Raw genomic sequence first — 23,825 nt, 5'->3', positions numbered from 1 at the left:
AAGGCAGTGTAAACTTGCAAAGAGGCAATGATTGAATCCTTGTTAAGTGATAGAGACAATTTGAAAAAGGCTCCAAATGATCTGTGACCAGCTGGAACTTGAAAGTAAGACATAATCAGCATTGTTATAGTTTTTAATGATGCTATATTATTAATGTAGTTGTGTCACAGCAGGAAATAATTCACTTTCCAGTTCCACCCCATACTTTGTGTGGCTGGGGACAAGTTACTACACCACTCTGAGACTTCAGTATCCTTGCCAGTAAGATGGAAATAATAAACCTTCCTTGCCTTGAGATAGCATAGGTGAAATATCTATATAAACCGTAAAGTGATATAATCAAATGGAAGGCATGATTTTCTGGAGGCTTCTTCTAACTCTCTAGGACTTTAGGAGCAAAGCAGAAACGAACCATCTAGTGATCCCTGAAAGGGAGACAGAAAGCATCTCCAGCTTCAGGTAAGCATTCCAGAGGTCCCTACAAGGTTCTGATATGCTACCACCACTGCCCCAGACACATTCTCCCAAATATTCCACTCCTTTAGTGAGAAGCTTCTCTGCTTCTGCCAGGTGATGGCCTTGTGGGGAACATGACTGACAGGTCCAGGGTGAGCTAGAACTCATGATCCAAGAATGAAGGCAGGCCTTGAACTAGTAAGTATAAAAATGAGATGAGGTTTGTCAAAGGGAGCATGTTGGGCCCTATGTAACTTCCAGATCCTCCAGATGAGGTCAGGTGCCCCCCTTAAGCTGTATCTTAAAGATAGCAGGTGTTTACCAAAAGAAAAAAACCACAAAGTGATGACCTATTTCAGGGAGATAGAACAGTGTGTACAGACACCCCTGATGGTTAAGACAGTACTTGTACCAAAAGCAGGGAGTCTCTTTCCAAATTATGGAGGCATTATTCTGGTTATTAGGAGCAGACATTATTCGTGCTGAAGGTCTCTGGAAGAGTAAGGCTGTAATTTCTTGCATGGTTTCTTGACCGGTCAGGGGTGTGAAGTGGGGACCTAGACCCAGGTGCATGTAGGCTCCCCTGAATTGACTTCCACCGTTTCTCATTAAAGTCACTTGTGATATGAGACACAAAATCATCCCTGTCTCCATAAAAACCCAGTTAAAATAACACAAAGGAATCTTTACTCAACAGAATATTTAAGAATAGATTTTCAGTTTGCATGCTTGCGAGTGGGTAGGGAGGGAGGAATTTTGATCTTCCCACTCCTCAGGACTGGCATCAATGCCACTGTTGAAAGTTTGGAAGCCCTTAACCCCCTGGATGAAGGCTGTCCCTGGGGCCAAAGTTTAGTTGAAACAAAGTTGTGACTTGCCTGCTAGTGATGCCAATTTCTACATGGAAGCTCTTATCAGTGGTCCTGAGAAACCAGTCCCAGAGGGTATGGAGGAAAACTTGCGCTTGCTATGACAGGATGTCGGTAAAGAGATTACTTCTGGATGAGCACCCTGGACGTGAGCATCCATTGTATTCACACAATGGATGAATAATGTGTTTGCCAAAGAGAACTTTTCATACTCATGCTGCTGCTATAGGAACCAGTCATTATCTTACACCATGGGAGCTATTCTCCTGAAAATTAGGGCCTCAGAAATGATAAAGTTGTCTCCAAAGTTCAGCTGAGTTCTGAGTATCATTCCCCAGTTTTATGGGAGCCATAGCTTTGTTCCCATAGAACTAAGCTTTCAAAGGTTAATGTTTTCCACAGTAGCTACTTATTAGGTAAGGCAGTGCATCTATATCACAAAGGCAGAGTTCAAGGTGGGCATTCCGGAAACAAGGGTTTCTGTATAGCTCATCTATGAAGAGCATCAGGTCTAGAGATATTGCTGCCCACCCCCACCCGACCCAGGGAATATCAAAATGGAAAAAATAGAGATATAATCTACTGCCAGCTTAGCTATTACTCTTCAGGTCTTATGAAAACTACACAAAATTCCATATACAAACAAACCAGGAGCAGGTTTAATAACTGTATTTATGAAGCTCCCATTTCTATGAAAATCAGATTGCAGGCAATGGTTATTCAGAGCTGGTGATTTGGGAATTGGTAAATACATGGGAGGAAGATACACACTTCAACCCACCCTTTAGGTCCAGCAGGTGAGAGGAGGGAGTGAAGGCCCCCCAAAATCATCCTCAGATCACCTCTAAACATTCTGACCCAGTAGAAGTCATAGGCTTTGGCCGATGTCGTAAATCCCCAATATACCATTTAGTGGACCTGTAACCTTGGTTGGGTAAGTTATGTGACCTCCCTGAGCCTCAGGTTCCATAGCTGTGCAGTAGAGGTCACACCTACCTCCTATAGTGATCATAAGGGTGTTAGAGTTCATTTCCTTAGAGTGCTGGGTAGAAGGGCTAGCACATATTCATTCCCCCATCAGTGAGAGCTAAACAATATAAACAATAAAATAAATGCCTTTCAAAAGTCAGAAATGTCAAGGAGAAAATATTTCCTAATGGGTAGAAAATCGTGAACTGGTTGGTTTACCCAAAACAGTCCCAATTTATGCCTGTTGTCCCAGTGCCATCACTAATAGCACTCCCTTTACTCAAAAACTCCCCTGTTTAATCAGTACATTTTCTGGTCACCATAATTATGAGTTTCAGGTGTGCTTTCAGATGTGCTACCTGCAGCATCAAAACAACAGGGGTTGAAGCTATTCACAATGATAATGGCTACCTTTTATAGAATGCTAAACTTTACCATGTTGTATCTAAACCTCACAACTGGTCCCATAATGATTTTTTTATTATTGCATCCATTTTACAGATATAGTTTGAAGAGATTAAGTAACTTGCCCAAGAGTATAGATTTCACCAAGTGTAGAGGATAGGGTGATGGCCCCAAATTCCTGCACTTTGGGGCAGGCCTCTGTGTGCCCTTCAGTCTGGAACAAGGCAGAGCAGGCAGTGACTCTGTCAGAGTGATGAGAGCAGCCCTGGAAATTCCCCTTAGCAATGAGGCTGGTCTCCATGACCTCCAGGGCCTGGACCACAAAAACCCCTGGGGAGGTCACAGCTCAGATGACTGTTGACTCTGACAGAGCAACAAAGCCAATAGCAGCTTTGCCTCCAGGTTGTGGTGTGGGGAATCCAAACAAGGCTTGAATGTTTGGACCCCCTGCTGCAGTGCCTCAGCCCAGGACATAGGATCAGTCCCAAACATCACCATCTTCGTTACTGTCCTTTCCTCTGAGTTCTTATCTCAAAGTGTTAACTCATGTAAAAACAACAGCAACACATGATGGCCAAGTCCTCTTTCTCTGATCTTTCCTGGTGTCTTTTAGAATAAATCTCAATCTATGGATCCTAGTACTACTTGTGGATCACAAGAGGCATTTTGTTTTTGCGTATGCGTATGTATCAGTAAATGTATACACATGTATGCATGTGTGATCATAATAATAACTAACACTTATTGAGCACTTACTGTGTGCCAGACACTGTTCTACACACTTTGTGGGTAATATTCTCATTTAATCTGTATACCAGCTCTAGGAGGTAGGCACTACCAGTACTGAAGTCCAGAATCTACCAGTAGCTTGCCCAAGTTCATGTAGCTGCTGAATGGCAAAACAGGACACAGATCCAGGAAGTGTGGCTCAGAAGCATGCCCTTACCCACTCTATGGTCCTTGCTTTCTTCTCTCTCTTCTCTTTTGTAGCGGACAGTAGCATTTCATATCCTACATACGTCCACAGGACTGGAGTCTCAAGCAAGCACTAGGTAGGACTCTAGGGCCCTGCCAGGGGACAGGACAGTGTTGCCCTCCTTTAGCTAGGATTATGTGCTTTCCCAATCACTGTCTCTTCTCTACAGAGCTTTCCAGATTTTCTCACCCTGCAGTCATCTCTCCTTTATTTTCCTTTATTGCCTATGGCTACAGCCAGCTTTTGGTGTACATTTTTGGTGACGTTTCTAGCATGTCTTTTATCCCAAAGCAACCCAGGTGGGGGCCTCTGTGTGCGTGTGACTTGAGGCATGTGGCTTGAACTCAGATTAGATGGTAAACTATCCTGCCTCTCTCCCCTCTTCCCCTTCTAGCAAGACCTCTATTAGTCTATGCAGCACATTTCTGTGATTTAGGAAAAAACCACCTTAGGAAGGATAAACTTTGAAAAAGTTATTCCTTCAGGGGAAGGTGGACCGCATTCCAGGCCCTCCAGCTCCCTGCGTTTCTTCCCCACCCTATCCCATACCATCTCCCACCCTGCACCAGCCTCACTGTGCCTGGCGGTAGGGCTAACAAGGAGGTGCTCCATGTATATCTTTTGGCTGCTTGTAATTCTAACATAGGGGCCTGTTAAAATTGTTACAAAGATTTATAAAAACTAAGAGGACTATAAGGGTGATTTTCCCTTTAAAATGTAAATCTGGTTTATTCAATTAGAAGATATTAAATCCAAAAATAAACAAAAAAGCCAGCATTTAAATGGATGACTAAATGTCCAAGGAACCAAAATTGGCTGCAGCAAATGCTGCTCACGACAAATTTGACAAAAGCTTGAGAAAGCAGGAAAGTCTCAGGACCACCACCGCCATTTATAAACCATGGCAATTTAGGAAAATCACAAAATCTCTCTTCCAGCCCCAGACTGTGCATCTGTAAAATGGGACTAATGATGCAGCACCGCCTACCCCCTACACAGTGAGAGGGCAATGTGATCATTAGAGGAGAGAGTGGTTAGTGAAAACATCTATGGAGTAATGGTAGGCAGAGTTAGAATTTAGGATCACTATAGCTGGGAACATCTGTTAAATAATCACTAAAGAAAAAAAAATTTTTTTTTTTTTGCATGAGCAGTAAGAGTGCATGCTTTACATATGCATCAGTTTCTGGCAAACACTTAAGCTTAGGAATAATTGGAGATAGTTGCAACATTTTGGCGATGTTCAAGAAAAGATGGCATAAGGAAAGAACCTAGGGAGAAACACATTCAGCTTTTCAGTTTCCAGGGGGATTTTAGTGGGTGACTTGGGCACTGCACATAGCTTCTTTTGGTTCCAAGACAACCAGCTCCTTTGCGCTAAGGAAAGCTTCACAGGTTGAGGATGGGGAGCGGGCAGTATTATCAGGGCTAGAGAAGCCCAGAGTGGTAGGCCAGCTCTTAAATGGAAGAGTGCTAAGCCTTAGAATTAAGTCTTATTGAATGGCTTTGAAAAGGAGTCAAAAGAGGGAGTTATGAAGCAGGCACCAGCATTTCAGCAGATTGGAGGTAGAGATGAATGCCAGCTTTAGAGGTAGAGATGAATGCCAGACAGATGGGGAGAAACTATGGGAAGCTGGGGGAGTGGGCAAGAGTAGAGGCTGAGGGCTTCCAGAGTGGGCAAAGACAGGTGATGCATTGCATGGGGGAAATGACCCACATTATGTTAATGATTCATTCATCCATTAACTTTTCTAGAACCCTGAACTTCAACTAAGTGCAAAGCATGGTGTTAGGATTCCAGTTTGGGTGGGTGGAAGGTGTGGGAGTGGGTAGGAGGAACGCAAAGAGAATATTATCTCTGCTATCAGGAGCTTCTAAAGAGAAAGACACGAATACATATAAAAATAGCAAGGTTTTATGTGGTAAACTCTGCAGGAAAGGAGTATGCAAATTACAAAGATGGAACAGCAAATGGATTACTCTAGACAAAGGAAGAGATGGGAACTGGGAACTGTCTCCTAGAGAGACAGTCCTGGTCTTGTGGTATTATTAGGATTCCGCTGGAATTAGATGGTCAAGTGCTCTTGGTAACAGCGTAGGACTTGTACTCAGATACATTCTGAGTGTTTCCATAGACGGCGTTGGTCCTAAAATACTGCTGAAGCCCTAGTGAATGTTGCGGATTTTTAGGCATATATATACAGATGTGAAGACCAAGATGTATAGTCCAATCCACTCCTCTATGAATTAAACCATGTTATTATTTGATCCAGTGTGGCTAAAATTGTCTAGCCCCTTTTAAAAGGCTACAGCATATACATATAAATAGCTTACAGAAAGGTTAATTGGAACCAGCAGAGTAGGAATGAGGTTACCATGGGTTTTCAGGATACATGAGGCTCCAAGGTGGTGCCTCAAGCTATTCTGGAACTAAGAAATTGTTAATTCCAAAACCAAAGGAAGGAGTATATATAAATCTTATTTATAAATGAGCAATAAGCATTGTTAACATGCCCTACCAGAACTTTGTTTAAAAAAAAAATGAAAAGATGCTTTTAATTAATTGTAAGTCAAGAAAATAAAGACAATAAATATACTTCTTTCAATTTATGACTATTTTTCAGCTGTTTTAGTTTGAAGTGGCTATTTCATCAGAGATGGCACAATGCCTTGACATAATTAACTACATGATCACTTGTGTTACATACGACTGGCAATAATATTGACCATTTGAATGAAGTGCTGTAGGGATAAAGAGGAGGGAAAGAGTCATTCTCCCTGGAGTGTGGAGGTCATCATTCTCTTCTTGTCTTGAGAATAAAGGGATTGGAAGCCTAAAGCTCTGAGAAGAGGAAATGAAATTTGTGAAAGCAGCAGGAGTTTCTAGCAAAGCATGGTAAAATGACTGAGCAGTGTTGAGGATACAAACAAGGTTGGCAAACATGAAGTTAGCGTCATGCCCATATACACAGTTGTGCCATATTCTCCAGCAATAACGGTCTACTCAGGCACAGGTGTATACACACACACACACACACACACACACACACGTGTGTGTGTGTGTGTGTGTCTGTGGGGCTTTGCCAGGCAAGGGTAAGCAAAAGGGGCACCATGGACTCAGTAATATTTTGAGGATATTATAAGAAGAACTATGGCTTCTAGGCCAGATACAGAAGAAGCTCAAGATAGAAGGAAGTTCAAAGACGTAGAGAAAATGATGATAGTACTGGCTTAGAGATCTCCGTGAGGCTGGAAAATATTTCAGTGAAGGGACTTGAGTAAATGAGCTGGAAGGTGATGAGAGGATGAGATGACGAGGATGGGATGTCAGAGCAGGTGCAGTTTCTGGTGATGACAAGGTTTCACTTATGCCTCTCAAAGTGTGCTGAAGTGGAGGAGGAAGGTCACTGAAGGTGCAGTCATCAACAAACTCTGCAGTCAAGGTGTTGCTTTCATCAGCACTGAGGACATGTAGTGCCTTAGGATGATAAAGTGGAGAGGAAGACCCGGAGAAAGAGGCTAAAGGCTTCAGTGAGGAGGGAAGTCAGGGTAAGCGGGTGGACAGCGTGAACCTCAAGGATGTTACAGTATTTTAGAAAGAAAAAGAGAGTGATGGTCCAGAGGCAGCACCCAGGTTCCTGACACTGAAACTGGAGATTGTACCATTGAGAACAAATCCTCTGCTTGAGAGGGTAGAAAGGAAAACAGTGTCCTCAAGGGTCAGAGATGGATTTGAAAGGGTCACTGGGGGAAGAAGAGGAGTTTGGTGAAGTCTGGCAAAGTAGGCAATGGGAACTGGGTGGGGGCGGTGGGGAGAGGACACGCAGCAAGTGGGAGTGGTTTCTGAAATCGTAAGAAAGCTTAGTGACAGCTGTGGTGCACCTCTCAGGGAAGTCTGGGGCTACTTAATATCCTCAATGAGTTCAACTGTGTCAGCTTTGGATACTTTGTAGATGGCAAATTATAATGAGCATGGTTTCCAGACTATGCTTTCTGAAGCCCTTTATGTCACTTTAAAGTGCATGGATGAAAAAATTACACAAAACAGATGTAGGGTTGGACCACTAGTCTTACAAAAATAACACATAAGTAATCAGACATCGAAGCCAATTAAATTTTTATGTTAAGTCCTCTATCACCTGTTTTTCCAGTCTCCCCTGCTATTTGCCCTACACTCCACCAGCTTTACCAGACTGGCCCTAACTTCCCCAGCACACGGCCCACATTCGAGCCTCCTGCTGTGTGTGATCTTCCTCCATCCAGTATAGGCCCTGGGCTGGGGGCAGGTTAGCTAGTGTTACCAGGTTTACCTTTATATCCTCTCCTCATTAAATCAGCTGAGCATTTTCCATTGCCTCAGAAAAGCAGAATGCAGAAGGAAAAAAATACTTTTCTGGCCTTTGAGTTTCAAAATGCAGGCCCTATCGGGGTAGGGAGGACTGCCACAGTGGTGGCTTTGGGAAAAGGTTGGGTGGTAGGGGTTCCTATACCTCCTCCTCCCACAGAGAGATGAAGTATCCTCAGGCTGGAGGAAGGGGGAGACACAGAAGAGGAGAGTTGACAGACAGGAGGTGAGTGGCCTGCACAGGCACACTCAAGCCTAGGACCTTGCTTCCGGCCTAGGCTCCCTGCAGGAGTAAGACACGACTGCCCTGCTCTTGTATTTCCCCTTGCTAACCATACTTTCTGTCATCAACCCACCCAGCCTGCTAACCTGTCTCATTTTGGCTTACATTATGCTTTAAATTTGTTTTCACTGCCGTTATTTGAAGTTTTGGACATCTGAAGTTTTAAAAGCCCAGATTTCAGGCCTTTCTTGAGGAAAACTCAGATCGGCCCACACTGGACCCACAATACCTGTGGCCAACAGTCTGTTGTCCCTTTCAACGGGGCTGGCATTCCCCCACTTCCTTTGATTATTATCTGTTATTCTGTGACCCAATGCCTGCCTAAATTTTTTGGCTCTAGAGCCTCTCAGATCCCTGATGCCCAGTGAGCTAAGTGCTAGGCTACAGGCTGGCATACATGACCAGTCTTGATAAGTCTAGTTATAACATAATCTCACAGAAAAGCAAATCTACCTTCCCCTAACACTGAGAAAAATAGCTGATTTCCTCAGTGGAAAGCTGCAATAACCCTCTGTTCTCTCCCCAAGTCTTCTCAGACTCAGCAGAGGAAAGACTTATCTTTCAGCTTGCAAAAAATGCCAGACTCAGAGAAAAGCAAAGGCAAATATGTGATATGCTCTCACAGGTCACAGTGATTTACATCCACTGACAGAGCAGGGCAAACACTGGCTCAGCCTAAGAGGCTAAACTGCGCACACAAGGTTCCAAGTTAGTGGTAGAGTTTAGAACCCAGACCTCCTCTCTTCCCAGCCAGTGCCCTGGAAGACTAGACTGCTTCATTCTGCCCTGGAGAAGGGCTGGTGGGAAGCCCTTCCCCTGGGGCCAAAGGAAAAACACTCCTACCAGTTCATTCTCCAGCCACAAGAGTCAAAGTTTGATCATATCCCAACTCACTTAATGAAATTTTCCAAGCTTATTTTTACTTATAAACACATGTATTGAACAGATATGTTTCTAAAAAGACCTCTTATCTGCTCTCATCCTTTCAGAATAGGTTTTCTAAAGCTGATTCGGACTACCTGGACTGTGTAAAGACCGATGGAGGCACAGAACTTTAATCAACAAGATACCATTAATCTCTGATAGGCCTGGGCACACGAAGGTTTTCCAGGTCTGCTCTTCCCTTCTGCTCTTTTGTTGAAGCTGGTTCACTGCATAGGAGCAGTCATTCCGGAAGGAAGGGGTAGGTATTGAAAGGGAGCTTAATACATTCTACTACTATCTCTATGGACTTGGCTGTTGTCATGGTTACTTTTTTCAAAATACCACATCAGGACTTTCACTCTTATTCCACACTGGAGAGGAAATCAACAAGCAGGGAAGTCTGCATCCAGAGGGATCTCAGGAGAGCAAGACTTCCCTCGCTTCTATCCTGATAGAGTTCCTGTTCTGTAGAGCGAATCTGCCCTCCATTCCAGACTTCTTCTGATAATTCTCAGCTCTCTGTCATTCCTGGGCAGGCTGAATTGAGTCACACCTTTCCCCTTCAAGTGGTGGGAAGCTCTTAGGAGCAAAACTGGCCCAGCTCCTATCATGGTGGCAGTCCACAGCTGCAGAGACTGGGCAGGCAGGTCTGGGAGGAGCACAGCAGTCTCAGGCAGGCAGCCCCACAGCCAACGCATAGACAGAGTTTGCACAGCTCAGTGCGGAGTGAAAAGGCAGAGCCCCGTGTTCAAAAAGCAGAGAGAGAAAGGCGTTTTCCTTTCTTCCATGGTCTTTCCGCCTTTTAAAGTTTGCCATTTGCTGTTGTGCTCTCTTGGGCACAGGGCTACTCTTAGGTCAACCACCCTGTGATGACTCAGTCCCCTTGTCTGTGCACCAGTCCTGTCCTTCTCCCATCTGTGCCCAGCCGTGTTCACTGGGCAGGACAGAGGAGTGGGGAATCCAAACCTTGGGAAGTTGCAGGAGGCATGACCCTGTTTGAGCCAAGGGTCCAAGTTCCTGGTGCATTCACCGTTCCATGGGACTTTGCTCACAAAACAAGGACTCAAAGATAAAATTGTTGAGTCAATATGGTGACTGCAGACCATAAAACAGCAAGTACAACCCCCGTCTGAGCTCCAGGCCCTATGCAATCGACCCCCATGGTGTTTACCCAGGCACCTAGTCTGCCTGCTCCCCTGTCAAAAGGGAAGGCTACTCCTTGTGCAGACCCCAGCCTAGCAAGCTGGAGTGCTCCAGGAAGTTTTAACTGCCACAGCCAGTTATTACTACGCATCTCTCATTCCTCCACTCTCTCCAGCCTAAGTTAAAGGCAGATTCTAAATAGACAAGTAGGAAAGCAAATAATAGACTCACTCTTCCCTATGTTTCTCTAGGACACCGTTCAAATCTTTTTATTATATTGATGGGATTGCCTGGTTTCTACTAGCTCTTATCTCTTTCCTTCATCCTTTTAAAACCACTTTATTGAGGCATAATTGACATATAATAAACCTCAAATATTTAAAGCATACAATCTTTTGAGTTTTGACACATATCTATGTATGTATATATATGAATGAGATCATCACCAAACTCAAGGTAACACTTTAATCATCCTCTTGTAAGCCATCCCTTCCTCTGCCTCATCCTCAGACAACTACAAATCTGCTCCCTATCACTATGGATCAGTTTACATTTTTGAGAATCTTATCTGAGTGTAATCATATAAGCTGTACTCTTTTGTCTGGCTTCTTCCACTTAGCATATTGGTTTTGAGACTCATTTATGTCATTGTTCAGTTCAACAATTTGTTTCTCAATATTGCTGAGTAGCATTCTATTTTATGGTTAAACCACAGTTTATCCATTCACTTGTTAATGAACCTTCAATTTGTTTCCCAGCTTTTTGGCTATTTCAAATAAGGCTACAATGAACACAGGCATACAAGAATAGAATGTGGCTGTGTCATGTGGTAGCTATATTTTTAACTTTTAAAAAACTGCCAAATTATCTTTCAAAGTACCAGAAGTATCAGAGTTCCAGTTGTTCCACATTCTCACTAACACTTGATATGTGTCAGTATTTTAATTTTAACCATTCTAGAAGTATCTGATTGTGGTCTTAATTTTCATCTCCCTAATTACTAATAACTTTGAGCTATATTTAGCGAGCTTACTGGCCATTCGTATATCCTCTTTTTTTTTTTTTTTAAACTCCGGCCCCCACGCCAACCTGCTTCACTGAAAAGGTAAGAGGAGACCCAGCCCAAGTCAGCTGTGGGGGCCAGCAGGGCTGGGCCAGCCATATATCTTCTCTTGTGAACCATCTGGTCAAATATTTCCCCTTTTTTGCTTTGTTAGTTTTGGCAGCACCATACAGCTTGCAGGGTCTCAGTTCCCTGACCAGGGACTGAACCTGGACCTGGCAGTGAAAGCCTGGAATCCTAACAATTAGACCGCTAGGGAACTCCCGCTCCTGTTTTATAAAATTGGTTTGTTTTATTGAATTTTAAGAGTTTGTTTTTTTTTTAAGAGTTTTTTTTTTTTTAAGTTTTGAAATCAAGTTTTTTGTCTCATATATGTGTTCCAAATATTTTCTCCTAGTCTGTGGTCTACTTTGTTTTCCTAGTGTCTATTGAAAATCTCCCTGGTGGCTCAGATGGTAAAGTGTCTGCCTACAATGTGGGAGACCTGGGTTCGATCCCTGGGTCAGGAAGATCCCCTGGAGAAGGAAATGGCAACCACTCCAGTACTCTTGCCTGGAAAATCCCATGGACAGAGGAGCCTGGTAGGCTACAGTCCATGGGGTCGGAAAGAGTCAGACACGACTGAGCGACTTCACTTTCACTATTGAAAATCTAGTTTTTTAACTTTTGATGAAGTCCAATTATTAATTTTTCTTCTATGTTGTGCTTTTTTATGTATTCTAAGGAAACTTCACCCCCTCAAGATTACAAAGATTTTTTTCTCTTGTTGTCTTTTAAAAGTTTAGCAGTTTTAGGTTTACATTTAGGTCTGTGATTCATTTTGAGTGAATTTTTGTGTATGGTGTGAGTTAAGGGTTGATGCCTCTCCCACCCCCTACACCTCCTTAACCATATCCAGTTGATCCAGTACCATTTGTTGAAAAAACTTTTCTTTCCCCATTAAACTGTCCTGGTACCTTTGTTTAAAATTGGCAGTATATGTGTAGGACTCTCTGGACTCTATTCTGTTCTAGGGATCTGTATGTTTATTTTTTGCCAATACCAAGCTGTTTTGATTACTGTAGCTTTATAGAAAGTAATGAAATATAGCAATAAGGTTGGTAACTTGGAAGACAAATTCTCCAACTTTGTTCTTTATAAATTACTTTGCAAGATTTCCCTGGTGGTCCGGCCAAGACTCCGGGTCCCTGTGTCTGGGTTCAAGCCTTGGTTGGGGAATTAGACTAAGAGTCCTTAGTTCTTAGTACCTGCTGTGACCGAGTTCTCATGCCACAACTAAAAGGTCCTGCACTCTGCAACTAAGACCCAGAGCAGCCTGATTAATAAATTACTTTGCCACGGAAGTGTGCTTCTCAGATCTCCTTCAAAAGAACCTGCTTTTGGAAGTGTGGTTGATGACTCTAACTCAATGGATTCACCAGCAAGTTCACAGAAAGGCTATCTTTCTCTTGGTGGCTCCAACCAATGACTGAGTATGGTGTGGGTATTTTGATAACCAGTTCTGTCCAGTGTGAGACTCTTCCAAAAGTCAATCTTTGCCTGGGGACACCCCTTTCCTAACTAAAACTCTCGGAATTACACTCTAGTCTGAAGCCCTTCCCACACAATTCTTCCCTCCTTGTCTCCTTTCATGGGTGCCAGACCTGCATTGGGATCTGACAGTGTTCTTGTCTGTTCCTGCTCCCTTCCCCACCTTTTCTCCTCCCCATTTTCCTCTAAAAATCTCTTGCATATCTAAATCCAGTCTCCCTGCCTGCTTCTCAGATGTTCCTAACTGACCATACTTTGGTTATTTGCATTTCTGTATACATCTTGAAATCAGCTTTGTTTTTTGAAACTCTACAAAACAAAAAGCCTGCTGGAATTTTAATTGACAGTTCATTGATTCTACAGAACAATTTAGGCAGAATTGCCACCTTAATGATACAGCCTTAGCACAAATTTGATGTATCTTGCCATCTATATCTTCAATTTCTCTCAGCAGTGTTTTGTACTTTTTGATGTAGCAGTCTTAAACATCCTTTTTTTTTTTTAAATTTATTACAAGTATTTTATGGCTTTTGGTCCTACTCTTTTGGAATGGTTTTTAAATTTTTATTTTTCAATTGATTGCTACTAATGTAATATAATACAGTTGAATTTTGTATATTAACCTTGTAGCCTGAAACTTTGCTAAATTCATTAGTAGTCTCAGTCATTTTGTCTCTGCTCTCCTCATCTTTTTAAATAAAAATTTTATGGAATTGCAGTGCTCTAGTAAGAATAGGGTGTAGTTGAAGCTTCAGCCTTTGTCTCTCCAGAACTTCCCTGCCCCTGACCTTCAAAAACGGTTTCTGAAAAGATGCTCAACATCACTCATTATCAGAGAAATGCAAATCAAAACCACAATGAGGTACCATGACACACCAGTCAGGATGGCTGCTATCCAAAAGTCTACAAGCAATAAATGCTGGAGAGGGTGTGGAGAAAAGGGAACCCTCTTACACTGTTGGTGGGAATGCAAATTAGTACAGCCACTATGGAAAACAGTGTGGAGATTTCTTAAAAAGCTGGAAATAGAACTGCCATATGACCCAGCAATCCCACTTCTGGGCATACACACCAAGGAAACCAGATCTGAAAGAGACACGTGCACCCCAATGTTCATCGCAGCACTGTTTATAATAGCCAGGACATGGAAGCAACCCAGATGCCCATCAGCAGACGAATGGATGAGGAAGCTGTGGTACATATACACCATGGAATATTACTCAGCCATTAAAAAGAATTCATTTGAATCAGTTCTAATGAGATGGATGAAACTGGAGCCCATTATACAGAGCGAAGTAAGCCAGAAAGATAAAGACCATTACAGTATACTAACACATATATATGGACTTTAGAAAGATGGTAACGATAACCCTATATGCAAAACAGAAAAAGAGACTCAGATGTATAGAACAGACTTGTGGACTCTGGGAGAAGGCGAGGGTGGGATGTCTCAAGAGAACAGCATTGAAACATGTATATTATCTAGGGTGAAACAGATCACCAGCCCAGGTTGGGTGCATGAGACAAGTGCTCGGGCCTGGTACACTGGGAAGACCCAGAGGGATCGGGTGGAGAGGGAGGTGGGAGGGGGGACCGGGATGGGGAATACATGTAAATCCATGGCTAATTCATTTCAATGTATGACAAAAACTACTGTAATGATGTAAAGTAATTAGCCTCCAACTAATAAAAATAAATGGAAAAAAAAAAAAAAACGGTTTCTGAAAATCCTCTTAAGAACTGCAAGACACTAAGTAACACAGCTACACAACCCACTGTCCTAGGGGAGTTGGTATGTCCTGAGTACCTTTAACCATAATTTATAGACATCTTTTCTTACCTTAGTCTTTAAAAAAGGAAAAAAAAAAAAAAAACCTTGTAAGACAAATAAAAGCAGTTCCATTTTAAAGATGAAAAAGTAGAGGTTAAGTCTCCTCGATATTCTCACAGTTGGTTTCTGGCTGAGGAAGGATTAAAATCCTTCTGTCTGACTCCCAAAGTTCATGCTCTTTCCTCCCCAGTCTGACTCAGCCAGACAATTAGATATTAAAACAGATTGATGCTGATGGCCAAGCTTTTGTATTGACTAATTATGCATCCATCCAGCACATGGAGTTGCATGTCAGAAGGCCTGACTGGGCTCTGATGTTCCACACGCCCTGGTTCACCAGTTTCCTGTTCCCACCCATGCTGTCTTTTGAGGATACCAATGACTTCTCTCTCACTAGTCTGATGAACTGTTTGCCAGTCCAAGAAATTTTTACTTTTCTGCTGCTGCAGAGAACATCTTGCAACAATTTGCTTCAGGCTCTCTTCTAAAGTCTCTGGTCAGTTTTTATCTTCTGTCCTGATTCCTTATTGTGACCTCTTTTCTCATTAATCACCCAGGTCTTCTGTTTTGTCCCTCTCCACGCTCATTCTTTTTTCTTTTGTTTTGTTTATTTATTTATTTATTTATTTTTTCCATTTATTTTTATTAGTTGGAGGCTAATTACTTTACATCATTACAGTAGTTTTTATCATACATTGAAATGAATTAGCCATGGATTTACATGTATTCCCCATCCCGGTTCCCCCCCCCCCCCACCTCCCTCTCCACCCGATCCCTCTGGGTCTTCCCAGTGCACCAGGCCCAAGCACTTGTCTCATGCACCCAACCTGGGCTGGTGATCTGTTTCACCCTAGATAATATACATGTTTCAATGCTGTTCTCTTGAGACATCCCACCCTCGCCTTCTCCCAGAGTCCACAAGTCTGTTCTATACATCTGAGTCTCTTTTTCTGTTTTGCATATAGGGTTATCGTTACCATCTTTCTAAAGTCCATATATATGTGTTAGTATACTGTAATGGTCTTTATCTTTCTGGCTTACTTCGCTCTGTATAATGGGCTCCAGTTTCATCCATCTCATTAGAACTGATTCAAATGAATTCTTTTTAATGGCTGAGTAATATTCCATGGTGTATATGTACCACAGCTTCCTCATCCATTCGTCTGCTGATGGGCATCTGGGTTGCTTCCATGTCCTGGCTATTATAAACAGTGCTGCGATGAACATTGGGGTGCACGTGTCTCTTTCAGATCTGGTTTCCTTGGTGTGTATGCCCAGAAGTGGGATTGCTGGGTCATATGGCAGTTCTATTTCCAGCTTTTTAAGAAATCTCCACACTGTTTTCCATAGTGGCTGTACTAATTTGCATTCCCACCAACAGTGTAAGAGGGTTCCCTTTTCTCCACACCCTCTCCAGCATTTATTGCTTGTAGACTTTTGGATAGCAGCCATCCTGACTGGTGTGTCATGGTACCTCATTGTGGTTTTGATTTGCATTTCTCTGATAATGAGTGATGTTGAGCATCTTTTCATGTGTTTGTTAGCCATCTGTATGTCTTCCTTGGAGAAATGTCTGTTGAGTTCTTTGGCCCATTTTTTGATTGGGTCATTTATTTTTCTGGAGTTGAGCTGGAGGAGTTGCTTGTATATTTTTGAGATTAATCCTTTGTCTGTTGCTTCGTTTGCTATTATTTTCTCCCAATCTGAGGGCTGTCTTTTCACCTTGCTTATAGTTTCCTTTGTTGTGCAAAAGCTTTTAAGTTTCATTAGGTCCCATTTGTTTATTTTTGCTTTTATTTCTAAAATTCTGGGATGTGGGTCATAGAGGATCCTGCTGTGATTTATGTCGGAGAGTCCACGCTCATTCTTATAGACAGCCTTCCAAACACTTGTAGGAGCAAGACCCTTTTCAACAGGTCTGTCAGTTGCCTAAAGGTGTGGTCCCAGGCTTCTTGGGTGTTCCAGAGTACTCCTACTCTTCATCTTCACATAAAACCATTAAAGTATCTTAAAAATTTGAATGGCTTAGCATCTACATGATGTTTTCCAAGTTGCCCCCCACTCCCACCTTCTACTCTAAAAAGAGCACAAATTCTTAGACCCCAAATATCTTGATTTATACTTTGGGGGATATATTTAATGTTTTCAAGGAATGTCCTCCACTTGAATAAGCACATTTACAATATCTAAACCTTACTGAAAACCAGTCTTACTAGGTAGCTAATTCCTAAATTTCTGTTATTTCTAGGGTTACCAGCATTCTCTTTTCTTTCCTCCTTCCCTTCTTTCATCTAATCACCAAGCCTAGCCCATTGTTTGCTCTGAACTCATCTCCAGTTGGGTTTTATCCTCTGCAGCTATTGCCCAGGCCAGGACCATCAGTTCACTCCTGATGAGTTCAAGGATTTCAAAAGACTGATTTAGTTGGTAGTATGCCCAAGTCAGGATCAATAACACATGGACAAAACTCTTCCTCTGGCACTATTTGTCACAGATGTCTACAGTCTGGTGATATTAAAAAACCAGGAGCCTGAATCAGCATATTTTTATTGATTCCTCATTTTCTGATCACTTAATTCAAATTGCTTTGTCCAATCGCTAAGGTTTTCTGCCAGTGTCTTGTATCACCATGTTTATTGTTCACATTATTCCTCAACATGGAACACCTTCAGCCAAGAGAAGAAACCCAAGGTTTGCTGGCCCTCTTATGTGAGCTGATCATTCTCACCTCCATGCTTTTTGCCCATTTTATTCCACATGTCATGAATGCCAGTTCTGCCTTCATTTTTTTCCCTCTCATTGTAGACCCTAGTCCTACATATTTTCCTATCCTAGGATTTCGTCTATAACCCTTTCCAACCTTCAAAATGAATGTTCTAGAGTAAGTGTTTTAGAATTTACTTAGAAAATACTATATTTACATTAATCTAGCTCTGACAAGCAGAAGTTCTCACATCAACTGGAAACAAATATCATGAGCTATGAGCTTCTTCAAGACGAGGACCATGTCTTATTTAACTTTATATCACCAGCATCTAGTTCAGTGCCAGGCACATCATTTAAGTGCAGTAAACATTTATTAAATAATCAACTATCGCTTTATGGTGGCAAGTTCCTTAAGTGAAGAAGTTTTAGCTTCCTACTATGGAAAACAGTGCTCACAATGCTAGCATCATAGGTCATGAACATTAAATATGAAAACCCATGTAAAGGTCCTAGCACAGAACTTGGCACAGAGTTCAGTCCCTGTTGAGTTCACACCTTTCTGTTAAATTTTTAGAATTGTCATCACAATTGTAGAGCTCCCATAATTGCATATCAGGGTATTTCTGTTAAAGCCTTTTCTGGAGTAGAACCAAATTCAAGTGTGGGTCCAGCAAGAGGAAAATCCACAAAGACTACTTCTTACAGTACCCTTTGTTATCAAGTTTTGGTTTGGGGCATGGCTATGACACATCTGACATGCAGATATATGCTGGCTTGCCTTTTTAGGAGAATCTATAAATGCATTATCTGTTTGGATACTAGGCTTCATCATAGCAAGTACCAGTTTCGATCTCCTTGCTTACTTTTCATACAGGAGAGAAATTATATGATCAGCAGGTTGAATAGCCTTTGAACACTTCAGTGTGTTCATTTTTGCAACAGTGAACTCTGCACATTTGTTTCCATCAGGGAGAGTGAAAAATATAATTCCTGAGGAGCTGGCAAATCACTTCCATAAACTTAAGAATTTTCATAATTTTGGAGTTGCAGTCATTCCTAAACTGAATTATGCTCTCAGTTTTTCTATCTGTAAAATAGGGGTAATAGTTTGAACTCCCATCCTCTTCATTAATAATTATAATACAGAGGAAAGAGCACTGGACTGGGAGTCAAGAGGACTGAGTTCTATCCCTTGTTATGACTGGCTGCGTGGACCTTGGGCAAATCACTTCAACTCAGTTTCCTCACCTCCAAAATGAGAAGTCTAAACGAGGCAAACTCTAAGTCAGCTCCCAAATTGCAACAGATATACTTTTCAAGAAATGAAGTGGCCCTTTTCTTTTACCCAGGGATGCCAGATGAGAGGAGACTTTCTGCGCACTGTATAGAGACCGGTTCATGGCCTGTGCTGTCCAAGGTCAGTATATGGCATCTATGTGCTGACCATATGTGTCACAGCACCATGCACCAGGCAGGAACTAAGAGGGTGAATGTGATTGAAGACAAGTACTCGAGGGAAGTAGAGGCATGTGAATTCTTTGGATATCTTTGCACAAAGATAATGATTATGTTTTGTGCAAAAGCAGAACCTGTTATCATTTTTTTCACATTTCCTAAGCTGCCCACTAACCCTCTGATTTTTTGGTTGGAGGAATTACCTGTGGGTATACCCCAGCAGAGAAAAGTCTGGAAAAGGAAGTGGAAAGTTGCCTGTTAAAGAGTGTTAGCCCTTCCTCCAGGGATGGACTCAAGTGTAGCAGGTGAAGAGCTGCCCCTGTTATTCACTTGATGATCATGCCAAGTTCAAGGCAGATCACTTCCAACCCCAGACCTTTCTGGATCCATATCGTACTTTAGAATCTGTATGTGCTTGTATATATTATTAACACCATCCTATTTCCCAGCTGCAGGAAAAGAACCACAGGATTTCCAGTCAGAGATTTGAGTTAGGCCTTGGGCAGGACTTTTCGGGTCTCTAAGCTGATTGATATAAGGATCAAAAGAGACAAGGGCATGTAAAGCGCTTTGTTCCAGGGTTAGTCACAGCTGCCCTGGCCCTCCCTCCTCTATACATCTCCTCCTCAAATACTGTTTCAGGGAAGTTTTGTTAAATTAACTAAGACTCATCCCTTTGTTAGGGATATTTGAAGAAGGGGCACCAGTACAGACCAGAGGCTTTAGAACCAGAGTACACAGGGCACTGCTGTCCTGCAGCTTTGAAGCAGTGTCCCTCAGAGGAAGCTCTGCTTTCGGTAGCATCATCTCACCCACCCCCACGCAGCCCCGCCTGGGCTGTCTTCCCAGTGACTGTAACCTGGTGGCATGTCACTTGACCTGCTTCCCCTCTGCCCATGCAGTCCCTCACTGTTGTGACCAGGGGCTGCCCCCTAGGGAGCCCTGCCTCAGGCTCTCTTCTCACAGAAAGGGTACCTCAGAGAGTCCTACCCCACTTGACTTGGGATGTGCATCATGGCAAGGAGGCCATATGCCTTGAGGCTGCCGGTGCCACAGCCCAGCCAAGTGCCCCCTCCAGTTCATAGCCTGTGACAACCATTGAAAATTGGGGATCTGAGTCACCCCAGAACCAGAGGTTAAGGAGTCTCTGCTGTGAAAAGATGCCTAAAGCTTCACCACCAGCCCACCTACTAAAAACTTTTGCTTTACTAAGACTAGAGGGACTATCTGAAGGTCAGTTTATAGTAGCTTGCGCCATTGTGGCACAAGGAGAGCACATGGGCTGGGGAGGCAGACTGGCCCTGAGTGGAAATCCCAACTTCACATTCGCTGTTCAAGCGACATCTTGGGGCAAACTGCTGAGCCCGGTTCACACACATGTAAAATGGAGCCGCTGATGCCTCTGCACAGTTGTTGTGAGAATTAAACAGAACTGCATATTGTAAAGCACCCGGCCTATAGGGGCTGCTCCGAAGGCTTTTCTCTTGCTTCCTTCTCACCAGAGAATGACCAAATTATCTCAAGTATGACTCATTTAAATTTTTTTCTGTTAAAAAGCCAATCATGTCATACTTGATTATTCCTGACTGACCATTTCAATTCAGGTATTAAGGTATCCAAAATAAATGGATTTGTTTGCAGTGTTGACCTCCCACAAAGCAGGACAGTTTGACAGTAGGTCTGCCGGCTGTTACCCTCCCCTCATACCCCTCCCCACCCTACCAGCCCAATTCCAGCCCAAAAGTTGAAGGAAAAGGGCCATCAAATTTGTCTGAAAATCCTAGACACCAAGTAATTAGAAGCTTTTCATTCATGAAACTATCCTTTTTCCTGGGAAGCCCTCACTAATGGAGAGGCTCATTTTGATTTCCTGGTTTATGATTTATATTGAGACCATTTGTGTATTTGTATGTGTATTTCAGAAGTAACTAATCCCAAAACAGCAGAAAATTACCTTAGTCTCTATAGTAGCCAGTCTGTCCTAAGTATCTCATTGCATATCTCAAATCTTGTCACTGTTTGTCTGTCTTGGTCAGACAGCTCATTAAGACAGCCAAAATGACAGGCTCTACAGTGTTGTGGGCCCCTTTGTTTCCTTATGCATAGACAAAATGTAGACGATGTCACCCTCAAAAGACATAGTGGACAGATCTGAACAATCTTAAAGAACCACTGAAAAAACTTAACTACTACTTGCAATATAAATGTTATTGTATTTTCGCTTATTTTAATTCCCCTTCATATTTAGGAAACTGTGGTATGCTGTAAAATGGAAATACATCCAAACACAGTCCACACAAGTTATATCTTAGTTATTTATCCAAGTTCCTTAAATCCACAAACAAATAATGACCAGAAGTACAGTAAGTCTTTAGTTCTAAAGGATAAAACTATGTTTCTCTGTACCTTCATAGTACATTGCTTAAAAAAAAATTTTTCTGCAATTCAATTTAAAATACCCAAGTTGCTAACTTCCAAGCAAAGCAATCACAAGAAGGAATTCTCTCTGCCTGAAATTGGTAGCAGTAACAGAAATACAAGTCATAGGCAGCTTTTAAAATCAAGCATGATCGTGTTGTGCTGATTAAGGAGCATTTTCTTAACCAAGCAATTGTAGGTCCCAAATTTTCTGGGACTGTCCTGATTTTGAATGCCCTGATCCACTGAACTCTGTATTTAGGCTAGGTATCCCATTTTCTGGTTCCAAAAAGGTGTCAGCACACAGTTAATTTAAAGATAAGTGGCACACACAATTGTTATAAAAAACCAAAGTATCATCATCCCAATTTGTCTTTATTGAAACTGAAATTTTCTAAAGTCTCTTTGCTTAGATCCGTGATATCTCTATAATCTTTCCAGGTTCAATTGGAAAAATTTTTATTTCACTCTTACATCTTTTTATGCACTCTGAGTACCCCAAATGGGATTATAATTACACAGTCTAATTGATGGAGTTCAGATGAAAAAAATTGTTCCTCATCTCTAACTCCAAATTTCTAGAAAGATTTAAGGCTAATCCTGGGTACCTGAAAAAAAAAGGAAACAAGGCACAGATGCCTGGAATTTCTATTTTTAGCTTTGGAATGAATCTTTTCTTATGGTAATGAAAACAAATAGAAAAATGCTTGCTTTTGTGCTATGAAAGAGAGAAGAGAAAAACTGGTCCATAAATACTTGCAAAAAAAGACCACTTCCTACTGTAATAGAAACTGGATTAAAAAGCTGAAGTTTAGAAGTAAAATTATTTTGATACTCAAATATTTTAGCAGCTTAAAAATGCACTAGGAAAAAAATTCACATATTTCCCCCTAGCAGAGCATACCATTCAGGGTGATACTTGCACACTCCTATATTGCCACAGTGTGGATTTTTTCCCCTCAAATGAAAACCTATAGAAATAAACCCAGAAAAAGGAGAGATTGCTTCCCCCTTCCATCCTCATGTCAATAAAATATTTTAAGTGAACAGTTTTCTGATCACAAAATTCAAGTCCAAGTTGTTTTAAAAAAGCAAGAAACAGTTATTTAATAGAATACATTCTATTAAAAGTTAGCCAAGACCAACTAATAAGACCTCAAAAAAGGAACATATTTCAAAGAATTTTGTTCTCTTCAATAGTTGCATGAGTTGTTTTTTGTTCTTTCAGGAAAATGTGCAAATATCAAGGTTACCTGGGTCTGCTGGTCACTTCTAGTTTTGGACTCTTGAAGATGGTGAGTTTTGCTAATGATGCGCGGCTGTTTAAAGAACCGGGTAGCTTTTCTGGCAATCACTCTTTGTGTGCCATCTTTTATAAAGGTGCTTCTTGTTGCTAAGAGATCAGTTGCTTAGAGACCAAATCATTAAAAAAAATATATATGTCAGAGGCCAACATAAATTATAACCAAATTTTGTCATTTCAGCTCACCCTCTTAATGTTTGGCTTTTGTAATAGATCGTAACGTACCAAGAGAAGCCAATTACTAATCACAAATAGAAAACGGACCATGAGGAGGAGAAAAGATCTGTGCGTACGCTCCCGTGGACGGGGAGTAATACCACTGATTCCCTGGGAGAGAGTTACAACCTCTCGGGGCTCTCTGAAACTTTGACTCCTCATGGGGGGTCTGAGATGTACATTTACGTACACACATATATCTGTCCCAGGTAAAACTTGGGTGCAGTTTGGAGTATGAAGACAGGGCAATTGTGGAGCTACTTTTGTCTTTTTCAAAGGAAAATTAAGAGAAAAAGATGCTGCACTTGGAAAAATGTTCAGTTGGGAAACTGAAGTGATCTTAGCCTTCAGCCAGATATTTCTGTGTGTGAACAGCTGCCACTGCTGCAGGTCTGTATCGTGCTGGGAGGAGGGGGCTAGTGTACAGATCTGTCTTTTATCTTCTCCCCTGTACTCAGATGCAGCACCATCAAGGAGACAGCAATAAAAACAATTGGTTAAGTAGGTAAGGTTTGGCCTTGGGGTTCTTTCTCTCCCACTGTGTGGTGACTTTGCCCATTGAGAGACTCTTCCCTCAAATTAGCTGTCATTCAAGTATTACCCCCACGTCCAGGGGCATTTACATTTTAGGAATATATTTTTAAATGAAAGACTAAGAATGGTAGTATGCAAAGCTTCTTAACAGGTAGGATAGGTGATGTGGGGGAGCAAAATAAAGCTATATACACTCCTTAACTGTATGACTTCATAACACCTCGCCATCCTCCATCTCTTTTCCTACCTCCTCCATCCTTCACAGTTCTCTTTGGTCCCACCTTAGGTGAGAAGCAAGCAGGCAATAAGGGATCAAATACTTGGAGTTAAGAATCAGGTAAGATAAAAAGAGTACCTAGAATTTTAGAGGTTTATATATATATATATATATATATATAT

General features: G+C 41.9%; 1 long non-coding RNA gene across 2 annotated transcripts in view; it reads left to right on the top strand.

Annotated features, from left to right (window-relative positions):
• The first annotated feature begins 383 nt into the window (after positions 1-383).
• LOC139035639 (uncharacterized) overlaps positions 384-23,825 on the top strand; it is a 61,863-nt gene continuing 38,421 nt past the window's right edge. For both annotated transcript variants that reach the window (XR_011488285.1, XR_011488283.1), the window contains exons 1-4: positions 384-459; positions 9,293-9,486; positions 18,850-18,917; positions 22,602-23,763. This is a non-coding gene — a long non-coding RNA (uncharacterized lncRNA). The remainder of the gene's footprint in view (positions 460-9,292; positions 9,487-18,849; positions 18,918-22,601; positions 23,764-23,825) is intronic.

Source organism: Odocoileus virginianus, chromosome 6, assembly GCF_023699985.2.
Source record: "Odocoileus virginianus isolate 20LAN1187 ecotype Illinois chromosome 6, Ovbor_1.2, whole genome shotgun sequence".
NCBI classification, from domain to species: domain Eukaryota; kingdom Metazoa; phylum Chordata; class Mammalia; order Artiodactyla; family Cervidae; genus Odocoileus; species Odocoileus virginianus.
This window is presented reverse-complemented; position numbering and strand designations above follow the sequence as displayed.